A 27,193-nucleotide genomic window follows, 5' to 3' on the forward strand; every position below is an offset into this window, starting at 1 on the left:
CGACAGCCTGATCACTGATAATGCAAGAAGGGGGGGTCCCTGGCTGGGTGGTAGCAGCATCCCTGAGGACACACAGCAGTGGCATCAAGCTCCCGCCTGGCCCTGGCCATGAAGTGTGGTGTCAGAGGTCTGGGCGAGGACACATGGGAGGCACCTGTCCCCAGTGATGCTGGAAGGACCCAGGACAGAGACTTGCCCAGGTCGGGCCCCTTCGGGCAGACGAAGCTTAGAGCCCCTGGTGGGAGGACGGGGTGTCCCTCCCATATGTATTTGGTGTCTCAACCAAACACACACACACTTCACATCAGGGGGACATGCCTCCAGGTCAAAAGGTATCAGCAGGTAGAGCAGAGACCAGACTTGGTAAAGGCAGAAGAATTGGACCCAGGAGCCTTGAACTGAGGCTTTGACAGTGGGAGAAGGTGGAGGAGGGTAGGAAGCCGACCTTCTCAAGACAGGTTGGGGCTCCATGAGCCCTTTCTAGGCGGGAAGGTAGGGAGAGGTAGGGTAAGCCATGTCTAGAGGGCCACCAAGGAGGGATACTGGGCTAGACAGAACATCCATGTGGGGGTGGCATGGGACAGCCTGTGCAAAGGGACGGGGGACAGATGTACAGATGGATGACTGGAGGGAGGGAGGCCTCTGTCAGAACCACTGAGAGGGTTTCAAAGCCCGAGTCAGGTACAGTGGCTTAACCTGGGCATATCACTGAATTCAGTATCCACCCAGCACACAGCACTGTCCACAGGGCTCTGTTCTCCCCTCTCCTGCGCCAAACTTTGGAACTTTCAGCAGCACCAGAGGAGGTGTGCTCTGGCCTTGGGCTGCAAGGACCGCCTGAATGGAGCAGATGGCTGGGCAAGCACCTGTGCAGTGGCTTGCAGACTCAGACTAGCTGCACACAAGCCCGGAGACCTCCTGCAGGCGGGGCTGGTCCTGATGCCTGAGGCTGAAACTGCCCTTCCTGCCCTGTGGCAGGCATGGCCAGTTGGGGCTCTCTGGCTGCTGGCATCCTGACAGCAGGCCTGGGGACCCGCCCCGCCCTCATCACAGGCTCCCTGCTCCCTGACACCTTGTCTTCTGAACCCCACCAGAACCTCCATGATGTGCCCCTCCCCAAACCCTCCTCACAGAGGGCATACCTGCCTCCTTCCCTCAGGACCACCTGAGTTCACAGGGAATAGTATCATGGGCGTGACCACCAGGTCCCCTCTGGTGTCCATCCCCCAACAGAGGGCCTGCAGCCCCACTCTGGAAAGACCCACTGGGGTGAATGGTTCCTCCCACACATTCCCACAGTGCACAGTGCTGAGGAGTGGCACCCCCCCATCCAGAGAGGCTGTCTTTAGGGGAGTCCCAACCAGGCCTGCCCTGGGCTTGTGACTGCCTTAGGCCCTCAAACAGAGGCCTCCTGGATGCCCCAGAGAAGGGACCAGGCTCTCAACAGGGGGTATGGTCCCCAAAGATGCCCAAATCCTGATCCCCATGACTGTGAATGTGACAAAAACACTTGGCAAAAAGACTACACCACAGAGTTCCCATCATGGCTCAGCGCAAAATGAATCTGACTAGCATCTGTGAGGATGCAGGTTCAATCCCTGGCCTCAATCAGTGGGTTGAGGATCCAGTGTTGCTGTGAGCTGTGGTCTAGGTCGCAAATGCAGCTTGGATCTAGCATTGCTGTGGCTATGGTGTAGGCCAGCAGCTGCAGTTCCAATTTGACCCCTAGTGTGGGAACTTCCATATGCCCTGAGTGCAGCCCTAAAAGAAAAGTTAAAAAAAAAAAAAGAAAGAAAAAAGACCACCACAAAAGGGACTTTGCAGATGTGATTAAGTTAACAGACTTTTGAGATGACAGGATTATCTTGGATCCTTCAGGTGAGCCTAATCTAATCACATAAAATTGGGGAGGCTTCCTGGCTGTGGTCAGAGAAAGAGAGGTGATGACAAGGTAGGGTTGGAGAGAAGGCCCTGAGGTGTAGGAAGCCATGTGTGAAGCCTGGGGGTGAGTGCCCCAGGGATTGGGGACCTTAGTCCCACAGCAACGTGAAACAAACACTGGGATGGGCAGGGAAAGACCCTTCCCCAGAGCCTGCAGAAAGGAAGGCTGGCCAGCACCTTGGCCTTGGCCCACTGAACCCATGCCAGCCTTGGACCCACAACCCTAAGATAATAAGTATGTTATGGACAAGTTTGTAGCAGTTAGGCCAGCAACCTCATGGACATCCCTGGGGCCACGGAAACCAACTCTGCTTCAGAGCACCAGGGACTGGCTGCAGTGGCACCTGGAAAGGGGTCTCACACACCATCTGAACTCCATGGCACAAGCCATCTGGATGCAGGCTCTGGAGGCTACCCACCACCTGCGACCACACATGCAGAGCTGATGGCCCACCTGTCTGCCCCTAATGTGCTCAGGAGCAGGACCTGGGTCTGGCACCACCTTCCCCACCCTGCAGGGCTGCCGTGAGGATGGAGTGGGACCAGACCCCAGCATGTGTCAGTACCCTGGGAATCTGCATCCCTCCAGAAATGCCTCCCATGATTCCAGCTGTCCAAGGAGGAAGTGAGCTGGACAAAAATCCATGGTAGGAAGCCCAGAAGTCAGAGGGGATGTAGAGACGGAGGGGGTACAGAGTGGGGTTGCCCTCAGGGCTCTTGGGTACCAAGACAGCTGTGAGGGGCCATCGACCACCCCTACCCCTGGCCTCTCAATGCTAATGGCCCAGCCTCTCTGCATCTGCATCTGCTGTGGTGCCCCCTGAGACCACACTTCCTGGGCTGCTTCCCTGGCAGGGTGCTGAGGCCATCCCCACCCCCAAACCACTCCTGCTCAGGGCAGGCCTCTGTAAAGGCCATCTTTGTATAACCACTATAAGAAAACAATCTCAAGGTGCCTCAGAAAACTGAATATAGAACTACCATATGGTCAGCAATCCCACTCCTGGGCATATATCTGGACAAAACTACAATTCATAAAGATACACGTACCCCTATGTTCTCTGCAGCACTATCTACAATAGCCAAGACATGGAAACAACCTAAATGTCTATCAGCAGATGAATGGATTAAAAAGATGTGGTACCTATACACAATGGAATACTATTAAGCCATAAAAAAGAACAAAAATGCCATTTGCGGTAACATGGATGGAACTAGAGATTCTCATACTAAGTGAAGTAAGTAGAAAGAGAAAGACAAATATCATATGGTATCACCTATACGTGGAATCTAAAATATGGCACACATGAACTTATCTACAGAATGGAAACAGACTCACAGACATAGAGGACAGACTTATGGTTGTCAAGGGGGAAGAGGGAGGGACTGGGATGGACTGGGAGTTTGGGGTTGGTAGATGCAAACTACTCCATTTAGAATGGATAAGCAAGAAGGTCCTGCTGTATAGCACGGGGAACTATATCCAGTCTCTTGTAATAAAACATGATGGAAGATAACATGAGAAAAAGAATGTATACATATGTATGACTGGGTCCCTTTGTTGTACAGCAGAAATTGAAAAAACCCTGTAAATCAACTATACTTTAATTTTTAAAAAATTAAAAATAGAAAATAAAGGTCACCTTTCTTGCAGGCTCCATCCCCAACCCAGACCAGGCTGCGGGCTGCGATCTGCTATTCTTCCTGCCTGGTCCTTCCAGTCCTAATCTTTCCATTCGGAGCTCAACGAGGCACCACCAGCCTGCCCTCCCGAGCTCCCTCCTTTTCTTGTACTTCCAGTCTAGTCCCATCACTGTCTGTCTCTCAGAGGAGGACATGGAACTGACACCTGTGACACCAGGTCTCTTGAGCCCTGTGCTGCAGGAAGGGGTGGGGGATGGTGGGCACCCCGCTCAGCAGTTGCTCCAGCGGTGCGCCTCCCTGAGGCTGTGTTTCCTGAGCAGTGTCTATTGCTAAAGCAAGTCTGGAACCAGGGCTATAGCTCAAGGTCACTGTGGGGTGAGCTTCAAGCAGGGGTTCTCCCTGGAGTCCCCAAAACTGGCTAAAGGGAAGGAGCAAAGGAGGCAGCCTCTTCATGGCACATAAAAAATGTCATGAGTGACACGTGGTGTGTCTCCACCAGGATCTGACCACCTGGGCACCCCTGGTATGGCTGGAAGCCACACCCATTGGTGGCTCCTGGGCCCCACAGCCCTGGCCAGAGTACACAGCAGGGAAAGTTGGGGACTTTCCTCCTGGGCAGAGGCCACAGCATTCCCAGGCATTTGGCGAGGAAACCAGGCAGCACTGAGATTCCTAGCACCTCCTGGGAAGTCCCCTCAGCTACCGCCTGGTCACTGCCCGGCAGAGTCGAGCCCCGCCCAGCCCAGCCCAGCCCAGGCCCTCTGGTTGGCTGAGGGGGAAACGCCATATGAGGAGGCAGGAAAACCCTCCCAATGTCACTGTCCTGCCACAGCCCCTCCCAGAAGCCCTCCCCACCCCTGGCCTTGGCTGACTGTGCCATCTTCACTCTCCCACTGGCCACCTGCTCAATGTCACTCTTTCCTGCCTCACCCACTGCCAACACCCCTGCCTTGCTCACCCCTCTGAGCCGGGACCCATCCAGGGATGGTCATGTGGGCTGGGTGTGAGGAACTGGCCCCAGTCCTGATCCAGCCTCAGGGCTGCACCTTCATCCAGTTTGTCAGAAGGCCCTGAACAGCCTGCCACCTTCATCTTCTCTCAGACTGTCCACTCCTCATGGAGCCTCCTGTGCCCCACAGCCCCACTTGTAGGTGCTCAGGGTGCCCTTGAGGACTGAATGGCCCTAGGATTTAAATATCACAGCTTTGTCATTTACTCCTCACAGTGACTCCTATGAAGAGCACTACCGGCCCATTTTACAGGAGTACAAACTGAGGTCAGAGATGCCAAGCAGTCTGTCCAAGGACACAGGACATGGGTCAGGGTCAAAGTCAAAACCAAAGCCCAGACTCCACATCAGGGGCACCCCGGAGGCTGGTGCTAGAGGCGAGGGAGAAACCCAGGCTTGGGTCCACCAGGTGGTAGGCATGTGGCCATCCCTGGGAGTCCCATCACCCTCAGCTCCTCTGGGAAGACAGCCCTGGAGGGAGAGCTTGAGGCCACCAGGGGCTTGGTTCCCAGCTCTATGCCCACTGACACCCCACTCACTGAGGAAGGCTAGCCCAGCGAGGGGCTGGGGCATCCGTGCAGAATGTGCTCTTCTTGGACACCCTCCTTGCTCCTCTGGTTGCCAAGCAACACCAAAAGCTAGGCATGCATGTAAATTAGAGAGGCCCTTCCTGATTCCCTCTCTGTCCCCTCCCTCACTCCCCTGCTACCTCTGTCAGACTGTTTACAGCAGAGGCTGTGCACCGTGTCCCCTGCCTGGGGGAAGCATGTGCCAGAGGAGGCCCCCGAGGTGACCCAGAGCAGACCTGACTACAGGGAGCCTGCGCGTGCTGACATCCTGGCCACATTGAGCCGTGCTGGCTGTGCAGCCTCCCCTGCACTCAGCCAAATGGGCCCGGCTCACCCACTCCTGGACCTGAACCCTGAGAGATGGAGCTGGGTGGCCCATGTGCCTTTGGGGCCGTGAGCACTGGGGGCCCCCTGCCAGGTTGGAGATCCAGGGAGGGAATAGGCCAGAGAGGACCCAGGCCCCCAGCCGTGTGCAGCCACCTCACCCTGGTGCACAGTTTACAAATCACCTCCTTTTGCAGGGGAGGCCTCTGAAACCCAGAGGGGGGCAGCTGCGGTGCCAGGTGGGAGGTGCCAAAGCTGTCCCCTGGCCTGTGTGCCTCCTAGGCTCTCGCTGTAGGGGATCATGTGGGAAAGCATCCTCACCCCCTGCCCCGCACTTTGGATGTGAGGGAGAAGGAGGAGGCCTGGGCCTGAGCACACACTCAGTGCTGGGGAGTCAGGGTCTAGGGGTGCAGACATCTGGGGGGGACACGAAGCAGGGACCAGAGCCCGGCCCAGCAGTCCCCAAGCCAGACACTTCAGGGCATCTCTGACCAGCGCCTCCACCTGACATCCCTGGCACCTTCCCCAACTCCCCCAAGTCACCAAAGACCCACAGGGTCCCTTGTCATTAAGCAGTGACAGGCTAAGGGACTCGGGCTTTGCAAGGGATGATGGATGCCACTTAGCCTCACCTAAGAAGCACAGCAAAGACAGTCGGCCCATCAACCCTCCTAGAGGATTCAGGGGGACAGTCTCGGGGGACTTGTGGATTGGTCAGCTGGGCAATGTGCACTGACTCTGGGGGGAATGGGGGCAGCCGCAGTCTGGCTGTCTACCTCACAGATGGGGAAACTGAGGCTGAGATGCCACACTGCTTGTCCTGGGCCCAGCCAGATGGCAGGCCTTGGCTCTGGGCTGAACCCCTGGTGGCCAGAGAGTGGCTCCCACTGCATGTGGAAACAGGAAGAAGGAAGGAGGGTCTGGCCACTTTACCTGCCCGGCAAAGGCAGCCAGAGGAATGGCCTGGGATGCTGCTTCCTGGGCAAACTCAGAAGCCAGACCTGCCAGGGGCGTGGTTGTGGGGCCTTTGAGCCACAGCAGGGCACCCAGAGATCCTGGGCCTTTGCCAGTGCTACCCCCGCTACATCCCTCTCTCCTCCACGGTCAAGAGCGCAGGCTGGAGCCTCCTGTACCTTAACCTTTAATCTGAGAGTCTCCTCACCTGTCAGATAAAGATGGAAATGGCCCTGTCAGGACTAGATGAGCTACCGCATGTGAGATGTTCACAAAGCGCCATACATCTTGTGTCAGCCCAGGTATTGTCATCATAATGTCCTCTGCCGCACCTGCAGGGGAGCCTGCCAGGGGTCTGCTCCACTGAGCCCCCTCAACCTCTGCGCCCACAGCCCACATCTGCACCCCTGCACCTCCAGAGGAAGAGGAGAGAGCCTTGTCCCCAGGCCATAGGCAGGGCTGAGGGAGGGAGGAGGGCTTCAGGGGCCCTGCAGACAGATGCTTCCTTTCCGCAGAAAAGGCTCCAGAGGTGTCTGGTCTGGGCTTGTGCTTCCTCCGACTTCAGCTCTGGGGCATTCTGTTCCCCCTACAGCAGGGGTGGGGGAGGGGTGGGGGCTCAGCATGGGGAGGGAGGTGGAAGGCAGAAGGGGTGCAGTCCAGGGTGAGGTAAGTGGCGGGAAGTGGGGGCCTGGCTGGGCACGGCTGCAAGGTGTGGGGGCAGGAAGTGCAGGGACAGAGGCTGCACCCCAGCCAGTGGCAGGACAGCCCCAGGAGGGGGTCCAGCCTGATCCCCGGCTCATTAAGACTCAGGCTCCAGACCCAGGGCCTGAAGTAGCCCAGAGCAACAGGCTCCCAGGAATCAGGCCTGGGGAGTGGCACAGAGGGCAGGGTGAGGCTGAGGCCCAAGAGCAGGGCTTGGATGATGGTCTCTTTGGGGGCAGGGAGGGGAGGCATCCGCCTGGCCACCACTCAGTGAGTAAGCAAAGGCCCGGAGGGGGAGGCTGAGGATGGGCAGGGCAGGGGGCGGGTGGCAAAATGGAAACTACTGGAAGGGGCACTGTGGGTGACAGGAGGGAAGTGTGAAGAGGAAATTACTGGCGGGCAGGAAGCTGGGGGCTTCCTAGATAGCGAGCACCGCCCAGGCAGTGAATGACTGAATGACGTGTGGTCCCACATCATACGCACCTCCCCCCGCCCAAGGCCAGCCCCCCCACCTGAGCTTGTCCCTGGGCTAAGTCTCTGCCCACATCTGCCCAGGACCCAGGAGGATGAGAGGTTGGAGGCTCAGCCAGGCAGGTGAGATCCAGCCCTGAGTTCTCAGTGTACGCCTGTACTCGGGACATTTCTTCTGCTCAATGCCCTTGCACTTAATGGACAGGCCCCTTGCTGCGCCCTAAGCCTGGAGGGAGAGGGGCAGGAGCCACACCCTGGGCCCCAAGGGTGGACAGAGGTTCTGGATGGGCAGTCTCCCAGTGACTTTTCTGGACCTTCTAGGGTGCTGTCTACTCCTGACACAGACCCCGACCCACCCACCAGGTCTGACGCAGCCTTGGCCCGCCACCCAGTGGAAGGAGGGCATCCAGGCTCTGGTCTCCATGGCCACACCATGGAACCTGCCTTTCCCACCAAGGCACAGCCAGCACCATGTGCTGCTGGCCAGCAGTCAGTGCAGGAGAACCTGCTGGGGGTAGCATTCCGGCCTCTCTGACGAGGCTCACGGGGCCCCGACCCACAGCTGCCTCTGCGGCTGCCCAGCCCAGCCTCCCCTCGCACAGGGTTGGGGGACACCAGTCCCTCCTCCCCAGAGGCTGTGGAGACTGTTCACTCTGTTGCTGCTCCTGAAGCTTCAGAAACCAAATAAACACATTTCGGTTCGAGCAAATCCCATGATAAAGACATCAATTTAACTTGTTATTTAATGACTGATTATTTCTCCCTGTATTTTCAGGGGAAGGGAGGGAGAGAAAGCCCCAGGTTGTACACTTGGTCCTAGAGTCTGAGGCTTATGTTTTGCCTGATAGGAAAGTCTGGTGCTCTGGGGACAGTCAGACAAGGTCTGAGTCCCGATGCTGACCCTTACTGCTGTGTGACTTTTACTGGGTTTCCCAGCCTCTCTGAGCCTACTTCGGGCTTCTGTAGAACTGGAGATGGCTGCTGTCCTAAGGGATCTGTGGCACCGAAAAAATCTCACATGAAAGCGTCCCCATCCCTCTCATTCTGCCACTTCCCTTACCCAAAGTCAGAGATTCTTTATCAACTGATCCATTTAGAGATGGTCTCTGCCAGATAAAATCTCCCACTAACGCAGTGGCTCCTTGACCCAGATGTTGTTTTGCCTCAGGCAGAGAGGGGGATGCCACAAGAGACATCAGGCCCCGGAGTGTCCTGGAAACCCTTCTAAGCTCCTGAGTGCCAATTACGGGAAGTCTGATTCATCTGTGCTCTGAGTAACTGGGGCCAGTGACACCCGAGTGATTGAGCTGAGTGTGTGTGGGGGTGACAAGCAGGGTTGGCCTGGGAAGTGAGCTCCCCCACGTCCTGGCCCTGAGCCAGCCACTAACCTCTCCCAGAGGCAATGGCACAAACTGCAGCCCCTGAGGTCCATCCCCAGGGTTTGGTCGACCCCATCTGCCCCATGATTCTGAGACCAAGGTTGAGAGCTGGCCCAACGCCCCGGGCAGCTCCCCAGAAACCAAAGCAAATAGGATGAGAGGAAAGTTTCCCATTTTCCATTGAACTCAAAGGTCCCTGCGCTGTGGCCTCCAGGGAGCCAAGTCCTGCCATGACTTGCCATTCCGGGCTGGCCCTGGTGGGACAGCATCTGGAAGCAGGCTTGGCACTCAGTAGGGTTCAGTGGGCTCAGAACTGCGGGTTGTGGTCTGGGAAGATTCCAGAACCAAGAGGAAGTCATTCTTGTCCAGGCCTGAACCCCTAGGCTGGTCGATCTGCTCTTGAGAAGTGGTTCTTCAGAAGGCGTCAAAATCCCTTGGAGGGCTTATGAAAACACACAGTGCAGCCCCCTCCCCTAAAGTATCTGATTCAGGAGGTGGGGGGAGGGGCCTGAGAATCTGCATTTCTTTCCTTTCTCGCTCTCTCTTTTTTTTTTTTTTTGGTCTTTTTAGGGCTGCACTTGCAACCAGGCTAGGGGTGAAATTGGAGCCTTAGCCACCAACCTACACCACAGCCACATCAGATCCGAGCTGTGTCTGTGAACTACACCGCAGCTTACAGCAACACCAGATACATAACCCACTGAACAAGGCCAGGGATCAAACCTGAGCCACAGCAATGACAACCAAATCCTTAACCACTAGGCCACCAGGGAGCTCCCAAGAATCTGCATTTCTAACATGGTCCCAAGGGATGCTGAGGCTTCTGGGATCCCTCTTTAAGGACTGCTGATCTAAAACCATAGTTGGGAGAGGGCCTGGGAAGCAGAAGGAAGGAGGCATTCCGTTCAGAGCCCAGTGCCCCACCTGACTGGAGGTAGCCTTGGGGTCACCTGAAGCCCAGGCTGGGCTGGGCAGCTCCATGAAGCATGTGGCTAGAGATGAAGCCACACCGTGTGGGAAGAACACCCCAGCCTGCAAGGAAGGCAGGCCTGGAGCTGCTGCACCCTTGCCTGGCACTGCCACCTACACTGGACAGGTGGTCCTGGGAGCTTCAAGAAACCCACTTCCTCCCACTGTGCTTCCTCCTGCCTCTCAGCCCTTGTCCTCTGCCCACCAGTCTCTCAGCACCTCACCTCAGGGGTCACTGCCGACCCCCAACCAAGCAGAGCCTTGTTCTTTATCACACACCTCTGGACGCCCCAGCACAGTGTAGACTAAGCTGCACAGCTGGCCAGATGGCTCACCGCTGTGCTGCCCTTGTGGCCCCAGCGATGCATCAGGGAGGCAGTTTCTGCCTGTTTGTTCATTCAACAGACACCCGCAGCTGAGTGCCCGGGGTGGGAGGGGAGGGAAGAGAAGGCGGCCTGAACATTCAGAAGCCTTCATTCAGGTACCATTAAACCCTCCCTGTCGGTGCCTCTACTCTGAGCCAGGCATGCGCTGGAGCAAGTCTGGACTGCGAGAGGCCTCCTGGCAAGAAAGAGGCAAGAGGGTGCCCAGGTGTGGATTCTGCTCCTGGTGGGTTCTTTTGGCCAGTAAGAGGGTCCCCTGCTTATCGCCCATGATCCACACCAAGATCACCCACCTTAGCAGACCCTAGGCATCACAGGAACTCAAATCCCCAAAAGTCAGCATGGAGGGAACAGGATCATGAGCTGGGGTCTGGAGCCCCTGACTTACTTGCTGGCCCCACCCCCACAGGCCCTGCCTTCCCATGAGCCCCAGGTCTGTGTCTCCAGGGGGCCCTTCTTTACCACATGACCCCACCTCCTTGGGCCCTTCACTGGGAATGCCCAGCTTCTGTACTGTCTATGTACCTGCATCCCCAGAACACCAGCATCTCCTCCCAGCTGGGAACCCTGCCATGTCATGAGCCTGCCACTCTCTGACGTTCCCGAATGTTCTCAACCATGCAAAGGCCCCTCTTGGGTTTCAGTAGACGGTGAGCCTGTCAAAGACTTCAGCTTCCCCTCACACCCTCTTGCCTAATGCACAGATGGCTCAAATCCACGGACAGAGAGGAGACAAAACAGCCAGGATGCACTTCTCCCAGGCAGGCCTCACTCCACGCATCCTTGTCACCAGCCTCCCAAATGTGCAAACATTTCTGCTCAAACAAGATCTAGCATTCGGGAGGGAAAAAGCCTCACCTGCTATAAGGCTGCCCCTCAACATATCAGGACTAATGGGAAAACCAGGCTGAGCAGACCACTCCCGTGGGCGTGACATCACAACCAGGAAACAGTCCGTCACAGGGACAGTACAGTGAGCACCAGCACAGGTCACAAGGCTCAGTCCTACCAGATAAAGGAACACTGCAGTGAATATAGGTCTGTACCTTAAAAAAATGGTAAAAGCAACTTGATGAAGAGCAGTGTGGTCGGGCGAGGTGGCTGAGTTATGGACACAAACACAAATTGAAAGATCAGAGGAACCACGCGTTGGCAAAGGCAATAATTTAGCACTTAATCCTTTTTTTTTTTTATGTGAAATGACTTCAGGGCACCCAAGTAGCTCTGGTTGATGAGGGTTCTTTTTTTTTATTTTCTTTTTTGGCCATCCTGCAGCATTTGGAGTTCCCGAGTCAGGGATGAGATCTGAGTCACAGTTGCAACCTATGCCACAGCAGCAGCAATGCTGGATCTTAACCCTCTGTGCCAGGCCAGGGATCAAACCTGTGTCCCAGCACTCCAGAGATGCTGCTGATCCCACTGTGCCACAGTGGGAACTCTAGGTTCTTCTTTTTTATAGAAGAATTCCACAAATGCCTTTGGAACAATTAGAAACAATTACCCTGGATGCCATACATGACTCAGATAGTGCTCGTCAATGGTCAAAATGGTTAGAAGGATGGACAAATGGATGCTAGGGCATGAGGGTCTATCTCCCCCACGTTCATGCCCACTGCAACCAGACCTGCTATGTGACTCCTCCCACAACGCTATGCAAAGGGCAGCACCATGAAGCATTCTTGCCCAGATAACAGGAATTCCCACAAAATGAAGTTATTTGAGCTAAATTCCAGGTTAGAGGAAGTAGGAGGAATGAAGGAACTAGTTAAATGACACCAAGAGGAAACAAACAAGACAAGTGTTGAAAACAGAACATTCTACGGACAGCTCACTGAGATTCTGCAACGCGCCAATGGCTTTTTCACAAGGTGGGGGAAAGAGGGACTGCTTTAGATACAGAGGCTTTATGAACAAGCCAAACCAAATGCCACATGCGGATTTAATTTGGTTACCAATTTTACAAACTAACTGCAAAAAAGCATTTTTAAGACAATTAAGGAAAACTGCATGTGTCCTGGGTGTTAGATGACAGCAGGGAATTGCTATTAATTTTGTAAAGTGTTCAATGACCATGTGGTTTTGTTTGGAAATGGCCTTGTTTGTTTTAGAGATTCATACTGGCGGATATAGAGACAAATTATGGAGGTCAGTCAGAGATTTGATTTAAATACTCAGTCAAAAGGAAAAAGAATAACAGAAGAGGAAAAGAAAAGAAAGAGGGAAGGAAGAAGAAAGAAAAGTGAAGCATAGTGGTAAAAAAAATCTTTCTTTCTTTCTTTTTTTTTTTTTTTTTTTTTGTCCTGGCTTCCCCATGGCATATGGAGTTCCTAGGCCAAGAATCAGATCTGAGCCACAGTTTCAACCTGTGCCACAGCTGTGGCAACACCAGATTCTTTAACCCACTGGGCTGGGCTGGGGATCGAACCTGTGCCCTGGTGCTGCAGAGACACCACCAATCCCATTGCACCACAGCGGCAACAAGCTGGTAAAATCTTAACTGCTGAGTCTGGGTAATGAGAATGTGGTGGTTCATGATTCTATTCTCTTTACCTTTCAATGCATTTGAAAATTTTCATACTAACTGTTGAATTTAAAATATGGTATCAGTACATGAATATACAGTCAGAGCAACGAAAGCAATGAAGCCAACAAGAAAGTCTAGGAAAAAACCCAAACACATATGGCAGCTCAGTATATCATAAAGGTGATATTTTAAATCAGCGAGGAAAAGGTAATTATAAACGCTGTTGGAAAAATGGGTGGCCATCTGGAAAAAATTAAGTGGATCAAATGGATGGAGATAAATCAAATATTCAAATATTCACATTTGAAAAAAATGAAACTATAGTCTATGAGAAAAACACATGAGAATTTATAGTTTCACAGAAGAGAAGGCCTCTCTATTAGTTTGAATCCCATGAAAGTATTGGTAGGCAAGCAATTTCATATAATTTCATGTATATTTCCAAACAATTTTTTTGGTGGTACCCATGGCACGCAAAAGTACTGGGGCCAGGGATCAAACCCACACCTCAACAGTGACCCAAGCCACAGCAATGATGATGCTGGACCCTTAACCTGCTGAGCAACCAGGCATTCCACAAAACCATTTTTTAAAATGATAGTTCTGACTACACAAATTTTTTAAATTTTGCATGACAAAGATCATAACAATAAAACAATTTTTTTAAATCATAACAACCAAAATGAAAACACAATAAATTGGGGGAAAGATTTGCAACTCATACTGCAAAGTATCCCTTTCCTCGATAGATAACTTCTATGAATCAATAAGAAAAATGCCATCAACCTAACAGAAATGCTACGTTAAATCATTCAAACACCCATTCACCAAAAAGAGAATACAGGTGGATCCTGTACATTTGAAAACATGCTCTATCTCACTCATAGTAAGAGAAATGCTATAAAAATTGCAAGGAGATACCATTTCTCAGCTGCCGGATTGGCAAAGAGAAGGGGGTGGAAAAACAGGTGCTCATAACCAATGAGGTGCAAATCAGTACAGTTGTGGAGGACAGTTTGGCAAAATCTATCAAAATTACACACGCACCTCCATTCCACTCTGCTAGTCTGTTCTGAGGGATTCATCCTACAAAAATGCTCACACTCGAGCGAAAGGATACACATACAAGGATATTCACTGCGGCACTGCTTATAATAGGAGAGCAGACACAGTCGGAACAGCCGCTTTTCAGTGCCCGGATGAATTATTGCACATCCACTGTGGAAAGACCACACAGGTGTGAAAACCAGCAAGGCCGCCCTGCACACACTGAGTTCGGAGCTCCAAGATGCACCGTGAAGAGAAGCCAAGCCAGGCCACCATGGCCCGTCACGGCCACGTGCACCACAAGGACTGACTGCCTGATGTAGAGACCAGACGTATGGGTGGATACTCAGGAAACAGACCAGGGCCTCAGCTGGGAGGAGCCAAGAGCTGGCCAGGGATGGGAGGGTCCGCAGGGACCCTGTATACTCTTTGGATGCTATTAAAATAAACACCACACCAGGATTTGTAAACTGGGGAGGGGGAAGGGAATCCTAGGACAAGGAAGAGATGAGGAGAGTCCCCACCTACATAGCCATGCCTTAGACTCAATGCAAGTCCATTGGTCTCAGCCTGTCCCCGCAGAAAGACGCTCCTCCCCCACCAGGATCTCTCCTGGGGGAGGCCCAAGGCTGTCCATACTGGGGCTGGGACATAGCTGGTGTGGCAAGCCATCCGCTCCTGTGTCCCTCACCCACATGAGTGAGCCATGGAGGCTGCATGAGACCCCAGTCAAGACCCCTGGCTCACCCCAGGGTGACATGTCATCAGTGGCCCACAGTCACTGTCTGCCCCAGCCTATGTCCTCCTGAGACTACTTGTCTCCTCTGCAGGGCACCCCCTGCTTCCAGATGATGGCATGGCTTCCTTCCCCCCTCCCTTCAGGACCTTCCCAGTGAGGCTGCCCTAGTCACTCTATTCTGAACAGAAGCCTCTGGCACTTCCTCCTCCTTCCCCCAATCTCCTTCTGATGATCCACTGTGTCCTTATCTATTTTCAGATTTTGTCTGCATTCCCTGAGCATCTCCCCAGGTTCTTCTGGTTTTTCAATGGCTTTGCCTGAATCCACTTCAAGGAGGCTCAGGGTGGGCAGCATCTCGGAGTGTGCGTCTCATGGCCCCAGTGGTCACGGTAATGAGGTGAGGAGGACAGGCCAGGGTCCATGCTCTGAGCTGGCACTGCTTGGCTGTCCAGCCTCAGGCAGGGTTCTTAGCCCCTCAAGACGTGCCACCACGTGTCCACATCCGCCTCACCCCCTGGACATCTGGGCCCCACACTCCTCTGTGCCCCAGTCCCCACCTCTGTCTTATTTGCCCTGCAGACCTATCCAGCCCCAGTGTTCTATGAAGCAGCATCCTTCTCTTTTTTTTTTCTTTCTTTCTTTTTTTTTTTTTTTGTCTTTTCTAGGGCTGCATTTGCGGCATGTGGAGGTTCCCAGGCCAGGGGTTGAATCGGAGCCAGCCTATGCTACATCCACAGCCACAGCGACTCGGGATCCAAGCCACATCTGCGACCTACACCACAGCTCATGGCAATGCTGGATCTTTAACCCACTGAGCGAGGCCAGGGATCGAACCTGCAACCTCATGGTTCCTAGTCGGATTCGTTTCTGCTGAGCCACGATGGGAACTCCAGAAGCAGCATCTTTCCGCCCAGGCCTCCCCATCTCCCTTGCCCAGGCCACACACAGAGCCCTGGGCAATGTCACGTCCAGAGTCCAGGCTCCCCTCTCATTCTGAAGCAGGCCTGGGATGGACCCATTATCATTCTCAAATGCCAGCCCTGGGCTGTGGTCATAATTTTTATCCTTGCAGTAAAATGTCTGACTGAATCTGGGTTCCTCCTCGCTGGGTTCCCACAGGGGACATGTGGGCCTTGCTTGGCTGTCCCCCTCAGGGCTGACAGACTCACAGGGCCACAGCTGTCCTCCTCGCACTGTCCAGGCCTGGCAGACCAAGTCGTCAGTGCTTCCAGCCGAGGCACACGGCTGCAGCCTGGAGGGAAGTGGGGGGTAGGGGGCAGCAGGGAGGGGTGGGTGGCAGGCTGGGGCCGGGACCTGAGGGCCCCCAACGTCAGAGCTGTGGGGGCTCAGAGGACTTCAGCGGTCATCGGTGGGAGAACATTTATGAGCTTTGGTGAAAGCCACTCACCATAGATGAGCTCAGGTTGCGGGGGTGTGCAGTGGGTAGGCGGGAGGGCGTGCCTGGGGCCACAGGGACCCAATCTCTGGAAACCCTGCTCTAGTCGACCAGCTACCGAAAGAGGGAGAACAGACAAGCAGTTGAATTCAGTTCAACTCAGAATCACCTGAGGAGACAGGTGTTGGGGTGTCTGACCTTAAGGAGGGGCACTCAGGGGAGGAGGTGCCCACTGCTGGCGCAGCCAAACCAGCCTGCCCTGTCAGGAGGCCCCAGGGGAAGGGCAGGGGCAGATAAAGAGCCCCTCCTGCTGGGACTGTGTGAGAGCTTAGGTCTGGTTCTGTCAAGGCTCTCTCATCCTGCCCTCATACTCATGGCCATGGTGGACTGTTGCAGGGGGAGGGACAGCCCTCAGGGGGACAGCCAGAAAGCCACCTGCCATAACACACCTGATGCTATCAGTGCACAGTGCATTTTCTGGGGGTGAGGCTGTGGCCACACCAGATTCAGGGGGCAGGTTGCAGGGAGGGGCCTGAGCTGAGCTGAGGCTGGAGAAGGTGGCCAGGGGGCAGGCAGTGAGGATAGGGTCAGGACAGGCAGGTTTGGGCACACAAGCCACCGCTTCCCTGCAGCCCCACTCTGCCTCCATGTTATGAAGTCACAGATGTCCCAGTAGGGAGGGGGCTCCGATGCCCCGCCCGCCCTTGATCTCATTATGTGATGGGTTTGAGAGGCGGAGTATTGGACCTGGGCATCCGGCAGGCCTGAGCTCCGAAGCTTACTCTGCAACCTCTTAGCCATGCGACCTTTAGAAAAAGAAGAAGTGGCCCTTTCTGTCACTGTCTCTTTCCTCCTGGCCTATCTCCTGCCCTCCTAGTTCTCCCAGCATCTAGAACCTCAGGGTCTGGGGTGGCATCACGTGCACTGGAAACTTCCGTGGAAGACGCTGCTGAGGCTGCCAATCTGAAAACTGGGTGACCCTTCCCAGCATCATGGGGAAGAGCTTCAGAGCCTACTTAGCCCACCCATGTCCACTCACCACCAGGTTGTGCTCAGCCAGGCCCCTCCAGCCACAATGACAGGCACCCTGACCCCTGGACTGGGTGTCTGGGTGCTGCCAGAAGGGCCTTCTGCCTGATGCTGCTCCAGAGGCCAGGTGCCAAGGCACTATTTACTTATCTATCTATCTATCTATCTATCTATCTATCTATCTATCTATCTATCTATCTATCTATCGAGCCACAGTATCTGGAAGTTCCCAAGCAAGGGGTCAAATCGGAGCTGCAGCTGCCGACCCATAGCCACAGCAACGCGGGATTTTGAGCTGCATCTGCGACCTACACCACAGCTTGCAGCAATGGTGGGCCCTTAACTCACTGAGCGAGGCCAGGAATCAAACGTGCATCCTCATGGATACTAGTCAGGTTCTTAACCCACTAAACCCCAGTGGGAACCTCTAAGCCGTGTCTTTCGAAGGCGCGTGTGAGGTAAGCAGATGCAGGCAGAGCCCTTAGAAGAGGACCTGGCCCAAGGAGCTGATTACCACCCGACAAGTCCCTGGTGTTACAGCCCAGAGGAAGGGGCATCTCAAAGGCCCCAGGAGGTGGATAAGCTCCTGCCAGGAGCCTTGTCCTTACTGAGACCTGAGGTGTGAATGTGAGTTCAGGGAAGCACAGGGCATAAGAGGAGGTCACGGTCAGAGTCAGAAAAGGGAGAGAGGGCCAGCTCAGAGCCTGGACGCAGGGAGACAGCAGCAGGAGAGGCACAGATACACAAAGGGAGGCACCAAAGAAGAACATCACCTCCTCTTCAAAGTGTTCCTTGGCACAGAGGAAAGACCTGAGTTCAAATTTTGCCTTTGCCTCTCTCTCCAGACACAAGAAGCTCATGAGCAGAACTGGTATAATGATGCCAGCATTGAAAAAAAAGAAAAAGAAGAGTTCCCATTGTGGCGCAGCAGAAACGAATCCACCACATTGCAGGTTCAATCCCTGGCCTCCCTCAGTGGGTTAAGGATCTGGCGTTGCCATGAGCTGTGGTGTAGGTCACAGATGCAGCCTGGATCCTTCGTTGCTGTGGCTGTAGTGTAGGTCAGCTGCTACAACTCCCTAGCCTGGGAACCTCCATATGCCATGGGAGTGCGGCCATAAGAGCAAAAAAAAAAAAAAAAAAAAAAAAAAGCTTACAGGGAGTCCCCTGGTGGCCTAGTGGGTTAAGGATCTGGCATTGTCACTGCTGTGGCTCAGGTCACTACTGTGACATGGGTTCAATCCCTAGCCAGGGAACTTCTGCATGCCTCAGGTGCACCCAAAAAAAAGTTTGCAGCATAAATTAAGTCAGGTATTAGTGAAACACACAGCAGAGTCCACATACATGTACAGCATGCCAGGATCCTGAACACAGACAGGGTGGTCTGTGTGGGACTTCAAGGCCTCTCCAAGGAGAGAAACTCAAAGAGCCTCTGGCCAGGATAAAAATTATCGTACCCTTATCATTGTCCCTTCTGTCCCACTGCAATTGTTACAGAGTTCTCAAGCTTTGCCAGCACAACCTGGCCTACTCTTTCCTCCCTCTACTAGGAAAGGTATGTAGCTCACTCCTCACTCCACCCCCAACCAACCAGCAAGTGTGTCAGTAGACTGTTCCTCTCTCTCCTTTGGGCTATAAAAACAGATACCACCATGCCCTCAGGTCAGCTCTCCCTGATCAGCAGGAAGGTGGCCCACTGTGTTCGCAGCATTTCTGGTCTCAATAAACTTGTCTTTTCTTCACCCCACCCTCTGAGTCTGGGAATTCTTTTTCCAACCCAAGCACAGACCACAACAGTCCAGGACTCTGGCCTCCACCACAATGCCCGCTGTTCTGTCCTCCCTCCACTCTGCAAGCTTGGGCCTTTCTTCACACTGCTCCCTCCTCTCCTTCCCGACAGTGCCCCAGTCACCTCGCAAAACAACAGCTCTTCAAAGCCTCAGCCCAACCTCAGACACACCTAGCATCCTCCCCCTCCAGGGCTGTGAGTGGCTATGACCAGAAGCCATACCCTGGTGGCCTAGCCACCAGATAATGTACTTTAAAACCCCTTGTCGCAGAGTTCCTATTGTGGCTCAGTGGGTTATGACCCCAACTAGTATCCACAAAGACATGGGTTCAATCCCTGGCCTCGCTCAATGGGTTACAGATCTGGTGTTGCCGCAAGCTGCAGTGTAGGTCACAGATGTAGCTCAAATCTGGCATGGCTGTGGCGGTGGTGTAGGCTGGCGGCTGCAGCTCCAATTCGACCCCTGGCCTGGGACCTTCCATATGCCATGGGTATGGCCATAAAAAGAAAAGAAAACCCCTCAGCTCCCCCAGACTCAGCCTGGCCTGACTGCAAGGAGAATCAAGGGGATCTTGCATGTCCTTCAGGCACCCCCACGGTCATGAGAGGTCCAGTCACTGCTCCCTGCTTCTAACCCCTTTGCAAGGTGTCCACTGCCTGGCGCCTTTCCCATCAGCTGGGGCCAAGGAGGAGGCACCTAGACATGGATGTCTCAGAGAGTGTGGGCTCTCCAGACAAGGTCAGCTGGTGACACATCTGCAGTACTACTCTGACTGTATCCCCCAAGTGTCCCCCATTATGTTTGTATTATTTAATTCCATTATCATCTCATTTCTACTATTTCTTCTTAGATTCACCAAGTATTTATACATGTGCTTTAAATTTTCCAAATATTAGACTTTTTTGGCATTATGTCTTGTTATTAAATTCTATCGTAACTGCATGGTAGGCAGAAAACAGGGTCTGAATCACAGTGTTTCTTTGGTATTCCTTGAGGCATCTGGATGGCCAGTTTGCAGGCAATTTTCATGAATGTTCCAATCATTAACTGCATGGTTCCAGGAGTGCGATGGAGCTCATCAGCCCTGCATTGCTGGGGGCGGTCTGGGTGGTGATAACATGGTCTGGGAGGCTCCACTCCAGGCTCTGCCCCTATCAAATGCCCACTCCTGAGAGTGATTTCACTGCCTTGGCCTTTCTAGGGGAACAGGTTGGACCCTGGCCATCCCTGGTCACTGTCAAGTCTCTCTCTGAAATCTTCGACAGCCCTCACTTTGCTGACCCAGCAGTGAGGGCCCAGGACCCACAAGCTCACAGGCCACCACAGCAGCGAGCATCTCAGAGACCAGCAGACCCACTCCCTTGGTCGGGTGGGCTGGGCTGCAGGAGGGAGGGGCACAGGGTATGGAGGACTCTTCAATGGTGGGGTCAAGGGGGAAGGGCTCTGGCCTGCCATGGGCAGTGTGGACAGGCTCTTCCAAGGGCAGCCTTGATATTCTCCTGCTTCTGGCCTGGTCTGGCCAGTAGGAGCTACCCACTGCTAATAATCACAATAAAATGAATAATGCACACAGCCTCCTGCCAGCTCTGACGATTAACTCATGAAAGCTGTAGAGGCTCCCCTAGGAACTCCACAAAATCTTTCTACATGAGCCTCCAATCCCAGCCAACCCTAATCCATCCAACCTAATCCCCGAGCTGGTCCACGTGGCCAACTCTCACCCTCCTTCTCTATCCCTCAGCTCTGAGGACCGAGACCTGGATTCCAGGGCCAACTGCCCCAGTCAGCATGGCCAGGGCTGCCAAGCTCTGGGCTCTCACCCAGTGCCACCTGTCGTGACCTCATTTAATTGGGCCGTAACCTCAGAGGAGGAATGGAAACCCAGTAGGGCTTGCTCAGAGTCTCCAACCTGAAGGTGCTTGGGCACAGAACTTGTCTTCAGGGAAGTCCTAGATAAGAAAAGTCTGGGCCTCTGAGCCTGGCTTTCTTCAGGGACAAAATGGGCCTCCTCACCCTGGGAAGTACCCGGTACCACAGTGGGGCACATCCCCCACACCCCAACTCAGAGGCCTCCCTGGGCCTGCCCAGCGATTCAGTGTGGCTGGGATCCAGGCCACATCCAGATGGAGTCAAGCCTTCATGACATTCACATTGGGAGGGTGTGGGTACCAGAGGCCCAGGGAGCCCCCTAGACAGAGGGGTCCATGTGATTTGGGCAGCCTTGGTGGGGGCGGGAAAACAGGCTCTGCTAATAAGCCCATCAGAACACACACCCTCTCCCAGCCCCCTCAGTTTCTGGGTGAGCCAGCCTCCTCCACGGAAGCTACTCTTTGTTAACAGTGTTACCATGACAACCAGATCCAGGGAGAACTCTCTCTTCAAGGTAGAGTCTGAGGGTGACACTTGGGGAAACAGAAGTGGTGGTGACAACAGGCAAGGGCCTGGCCTCCCAGCCCCATCTCTACTACTCCTTCCTGAATGAGTCTGGATCCCACAGACGCCCCCCACCCCATCTTGCCTGTCCCAGAGCTCATGGGTCTGCCCCCTTTTCCTCTCCCTGAAAGGCAACAGCATCACGGCCCAGGCCAGGCCCCTCTCCCCAGCCACCGCCCCCACATTCCCAGACACAGATTTGTGCCTCTCTGCCCAGCCACACACAGCAGCTCATAGCCCATGACTTTCACACACACATCCCCCTCCAGCACAGCCACCGTGTCAGAGCTGGTGGTCCGACAGGCCAGGTATGGACTTGACTTCAAGGGATCTCAGACAGGGAATGACACAGTATGCCCGGGGCACCCCTCACAGCACACCTGTGCAGGAAGGCTCCCCTATGAAGGCCTACCAGGTGGGGAGAGGGAGGCGTCTCACAAAGAGAAGGTAAAAGGGGTCACCTGGCTGAGCTGTGGGAAAGGCATTGCAGAGGCATTGCAGGGCCACAGCAGTTGTCCAGGCCAGGGGAGGTGGCAGGGTCAAGGGGAGGAGGACTGGGTAGAAGAGAGGCCAGGGTCAGGGCTGAAGACTCAACCCGTGAGAGGGCTGACCTGGCTGTGTCCCACCTGCTCACCTGGGAGGCTGAGCAGAGGATGCTCAGGAGTGGACAGGCTGCCTGTGGTCACCTGGGAGGGAGCCAGCAGCCCTGGGCTCAAAGGCTACTGGGCCAAGCTTGGATGCAATCAGCACCAGGCAGGGAACAGGGACTGGTTGTGGAGGAGAGGGTATCGGCTCAGGTCCCGAGGAGCAGAACACGGACTGCCCGGGAGAGGCAGGGAGCCTCGGAAAGGTCTGTAGGGAGGCTGGAGGATGTGGAGGCCCTAGAGCTGGGTCTGCAGAGCCATGGGGACAACAGCCTGGGAGCAGGGCCCTGAAGACCGTTTCCCTGGAGTGGGGCGGGAGGGGGCGGTGCACAGATGGGAGTGGGCTGGGGTGAGTGGGAAGTGAGGCTGTGCCTTGAGTAAGCAGAGAACACCCTTCAAAGTCAGCCAGTGCAGGGGAGGAGAGCAGAGTGCAAAATAGCTGGAGGGGGAGTGAGCTGAGGAAGGTATGTGGCTGTGTTGAAGCAGGGAGGAGCTGACGCTTCACCTCTGAGGCCATCACCTACCTACGAGGTCAGCAACACCACACCTGCAAGGAGGCAGCGCCCCTGAGTTTCCAAAGCTGCACCCCAGGGGCTGGCTCCCTGCCAGTGGAGGGGGGGTGGTGCGCTGACCATGTGTGTCCCGCGGTGCTCTCCTCTGAAAAGCTGGGACCCTCATGAAGGCCCAGGCCTCTCCTGCTTGTTTGGATACTCATCCACTGCTCCCCCAATTCACCCTGCACCAGAGAGACCCTCATAGCCAGCTCAGCAGGGATGCAGCAGACCCAAGCTCCTGCCACCACCCTGGGCCACAGCACCCGTGGCCTTCCCCGCCCCTTCCCACCCAGGAGAGGTGCTTGTGGTGGCTGGGAGGACAAGACGCTCTTTCCTCCTGTGCTCTGACCATGTCCTGGCACCAGTGCACTAACCTGGAGGGGCTTTTCTGTCAAATAAGTGCGATGGGGAGAAGCTTCCGGGGCAGGACCACTGGGCACTGCCCTGAATCATACTCAAAGGCACCCCATCTGGCTTTTAGGAAATGCTTTTGCAAACCAGAGCATCAGACACCTGAGGCCAGGTCAGCAACAGGCAGCCTGACCTGTCCCTCCCTGGACCTGACAGGCATCAGTGTGGACCCCAACGCTTTCATGCTCTTTTTTTTTTTTTTTTTAAAGCTGAACCTGTAACATGTGGAAGTTCCCAGTCCAGGGATCGAACCAAAACTGTGGCAATGCCAGGTCTTCAACTGGCTTCACCACACAGAATCTTCCAACACTTTTTTTTTTTGTCTTTCTGTCTTTTCTAGGGCCCCACCTGTGGTATGTGGAGGTTCCCAGGCTAGGGGTCCAATCAGAGCTGTAGCCACCGGCCTATGCCACAGCCATAGCAAGGCCAGATCGGAGCTGCATCTGCCACCTAATCACAGCTCAAGGCAACGCCAGAGCCTTAACCCACCAAGCAAGGCCAGGGATCAAACCCGCAACCTCATGATTCCTAGTCAGATTCGTTAACCACTGAGCCATGACAGGAACTCCTCCAACACTTTCATACTCTTGACCAGACACCTCTCATGAGCCTCTTTACAGGGCCTGAGGCCTGTCCCAGGAGGCGAATCCCCTAGGCCCTCCCTGCCCCAGGGTGATCCCCACTCCTCCACACCCGACCCCTCTCGCTCCCACACTCCACGCAGGCCAGGACATGGTGAGACTTTCGACTTTCCCGTCTGTGGTTCCTACCATGCCACTGCCAGGCGGACATCAGCTGACCTTCCCAAACCCTGTGCAGGGTCGTTAGACTGGGACTTTCTGCTGTCCCCAGTGCAGGAACATTCTGAATGGGTCTACAGTGGTCAGCTCACTCTGTGCCAGCTCAGGGAATCCTAGTGTTCACTCTCTCTCTCACATGCGCGCGCACACACACACACACACACACACACACACACAGCCGCAGGCTCTATGCCAAGAAAGAGACGAGAGGGTCACGTAATCTCAAAAGAGGGCAGTCTGTCCAACCCAAGACCCCAGCAGGTCAGGGGCCCTGCCATGTGGCCAGTGGGTGTCAAAGGCCTGCCTTGCCTCCCATGGCCACTGGCCTGGCAGCTTCCCCACTCATGCCACTTCGACACCAGGGCCTCCCTGCCTGCCTCCCTCCTCATATTCTGCCTGGCTAAGTAAACACTCATCTGCAGGAGGGAGGTGGGCCGGCGAGGGCAAAAGAATGAGAGGCAGCCTGGAGTGGGTGGGAGTTAGAGGAGGCAGATTTCTGCTCAGCATTTGGAAGCTCTGAGAGAAAAATCAGCCAGAGCGGACCAGGGCTGAAGCAGATGGCCTCAGGAGGGAAGTGGGAGGGCGGGGGAGTGCCAGCAGGGGGCAGTAGGAGGGCTGGGCTGGAACTGGGGGCCACACTGAGGCGGGACCAACTGGACAGGCCCTGGCCTGCACCTCTGTCCCTCTCCCCCATCATGGGCCTGGCACCCACCCCCAGGGGGTCCTGTGGGGAGGCCCGGGAGACCCTCTTCCGGGTAGGGTCCTGCAGAGATGTGCACAGGGTATCAGCCCACCCTAGCCCCATCTCCAGTCCTGCGGGCAGTGGTCAGACCTCAAAGCCCAGGTTCCTGGCCTCGCACCTTCACTTGGCATATTTGACAAATTTGGCTTTGAAACATGTGGCTTGAGAACAGGATTCTTGGTTAGAAATGAAATATCAACCAAAGCTATTCCAGTCCTACCCATTCAGCCCATTACTGACAGATGCAGGGACAGGCAGGCTCAGGGGCTCTCAGGCTACACCTGAGCATCCTAGCCTCCAACTGCTCTCCTCCGGAGGCCCCTGGAGATGGACAGGTGGGTCTGTTCCTCACCTGGCCAGGTGGAGGGGGGCCACTTGTGCAAGTGACACCTTTTCCCCTCAGCCTGAGCCCATCAGCCACTGGCCTCACTTGGGCCGACCCAGCACAAATTCTGGTTAGTGCTGGTATTTTCTCCCCCCACCCCACCCCTCCGCCGCCTCCTCCTCCTCCCTAGCCTGCGGTTGCTAAGTTACACCAAAAAACCCCTCTGCTCTGTGTGAACTGTTCCATTTCCACGATTTGCCAGGTGGAAGGGAGCCATCAGGCTGGCAGCTCGAGGATGCCTCCCAGAGAAAAACAAACTTGTTGGCTGGCTCTCCAGCCCCCATGGCTTACCTGGGGACACCTGCTTTTGCTCCCAAACCCAGGAGCCATGTGCTAAAGCACACAGTTGCCCTTGGGGTGGTGTCAGCATGTGGGTCCACATGTTCAGATTCCGCTGCCACCCCCACCCAGGCCCATAAGCCCAGAGGGCTGCTGGTCACTATGACACATGTCCCTAAGAACAAAGAAAGGCTGGAGAGGCAGAAAAACCTAATCCTGCACCCTGAGTTGTGGCCTTCCCCTCCTTCCACTCTGGGTCCCCTGCTCCTATTCTGGGCCATGGTCCTGAGGTTCCAATACAAAGTGTCCCCGGATGTTATGGGGGAACTGCCCTCAGAAGTCATTAAAACCATGGTGTCATTCCAAAGATACGGAAGGAGCCTGCAGCCTGCCCACAGCTCAGAAGTCAAGACCTGCACCTCCTGACTCCCTAGTTTTCTGCTCACTGCAGGAGCTGCCACTTTGCTTTCTGTGTCTCCTGTGGGGCAGGGAAAGGCCTGGATTCAGGCTAGGCTGGGCTGGGCAAGACCGTGTCCAAAGGAAAGTGGGAGACTCCTGAGGGGCAAAACAATCTGACTCCACACAGCTGGGGTCCCAGGGCAGGTAGCCATCCAAGAGGGTGGGAGAAGCATGACAGTGGTGGGGTGAACCAGATAGGGCTCCCAGGTCTAAGCAGGAAACAAGGGTACCCAGTCACCACCACATCTCAGTCCCAGGCAGCTCCCAAGAGGCAGGCAGCCTCCTGGTAAATATCCCACCAATGCTGAGAAGCAGCTAGAGATGCAGGGGGCAAGAGGCCTGCTGAGCATCTCTCCTGAGAGCAGAGCTCTCTCCCTCCTCCCTGCAGACCAGAACAAGCTGCACCTGCCCCAGGATCTGTTTCCAGCAAGGAGCGCCTGGGGCAAAGAAAGGAGGTCCTTCAAATGACCCTTGCTCACGGTGTGGAGAGGGGCATCTCTCCCTGGCTCTTGCCGGCTCCCCTCAAATGCTGAGCTCACGCCCCAATTCTTCACCAAACAGCAAGGGCGTGAGATGCCACCGCGGGGTTCTGAATGCAGACAAGCAAATGGAAACTTCCAATTGCGCAGCCCCAGCTCTTGAGAATTCCCAGCCCCCTCCTCCACGAGAGGCCCGGGGCAGAGGACCCTCCGGCGGGTGCTCATACCAGCCCACCGAGTGCGCTCCCGCCACGCCCAGGCTGAGACCGCCCGGTGCCCCGCGGGGCCTGGGGACTAGGGGGGGTCCTGGTGCTGCCCAGCCCGGGGCGGAGTTCTAGGCAACTCAGCGCTGGGCTCCCGCAAGCCCTCCTCCACTCGCGTCCCCCGACCCGCGCCGGGAGCCCGCGCCCCGGCCCCACGACGGCGGAGCCGGGCGGGACCCTGGACCCGCGCACGCCCCGCCCTGCCAGCGCCGGCGACCGGAGGGGACGGCCCGCAGGAGAGAGGGAGGGACCGAGGGACTGAGGATCGGCGGCCGCTGCCTACCTCGGTCCGGGCCAGCGTAGCTCCCGCGCAGCCCTCGCGCAGCAGTCGGGCCCCGAGCAGCGCGCGGCCGGCGGCGGCGGCGGCTCATGCTCGGCACCCGGGCCCGCGGCACCCGCCCACCCGCGGCCGCCCCCGCGCTGCGCCAGCTGCGGGCAGAGCGGCTCCCTCCGCAGCCGGCGCCGGGGAGCGCGAGCGAGCGCGGAGCGAGCACGGATCGGGCACGAAGCGGGCACGGAGCGGGCGAGCGCGAGAGCGCGGGGAGCGGGTGGAGCGGGTGGCGCGGGGCGAGGGTGCGGGGCGGGCGCCAGGAGCGCGAGGGCGCGGTGAGAGTGTGTTGGGCGAAGGCGCGGGGTGAGCTAGGGCGCAGGGCGGGCGCGTGGAGAGGGAAAGCGCGCGACGAAGGTGCAAGGAGGGGTGGTAGAACGGGTGGCCAGCGCGCAGGGCGCGGGGCGAGGAGAGCCCGGGCCAACCCTTAAAAAAAAAAAAAAAAAAAAAAAAAAGATAAGGTTAAAAACAACCCAAAAGGTGGTGTGACCACCTCATGTAAAAGACCCTTGGGGGGGTTCTCCCCGAGAGCTGCCAAAATTTTTA

The 27,193-nt window shown here is 55.6% G+C and overlaps 1 protein-coding gene across 1 annotated transcript in view; it reads right to left on the reverse strand.

Annotated features, from left to right (window-relative positions):
• RASGEF1A (RasGEF domain family member 1A) overlaps positions 1-26,824 on the reverse strand; it is a 93,200-nt gene extending 66,376 nt beyond the window's left edge. The window contains exon 1 of the mRNA XM_005670996.4: positions 26,603-26,824. The gene's annotated coding sequence lies outside the window, so the exon portion shown is untranslated. The remainder of the gene's footprint in view (positions 1-26,602) is intronic.
• Between the last annotated feature and the right edge of the window lie 369 nt (positions 26,825-27,193).

The sequence above is a fragment of the Sus scrofa genome, chromosome 14, assembly GCF_054392235.1.
Source record: "Sus scrofa isolate SSC_HxYL_T2T_F1_AM1 chromosome 14, Sscrofa_HxYL_maternal_Yorkshire_Landrace_v2.0, whole genome shotgun sequence".
NCBI lineage: Eukaryota > Metazoa > Chordata > Mammalia > Artiodactyla > Suidae > Sus > Sus scrofa.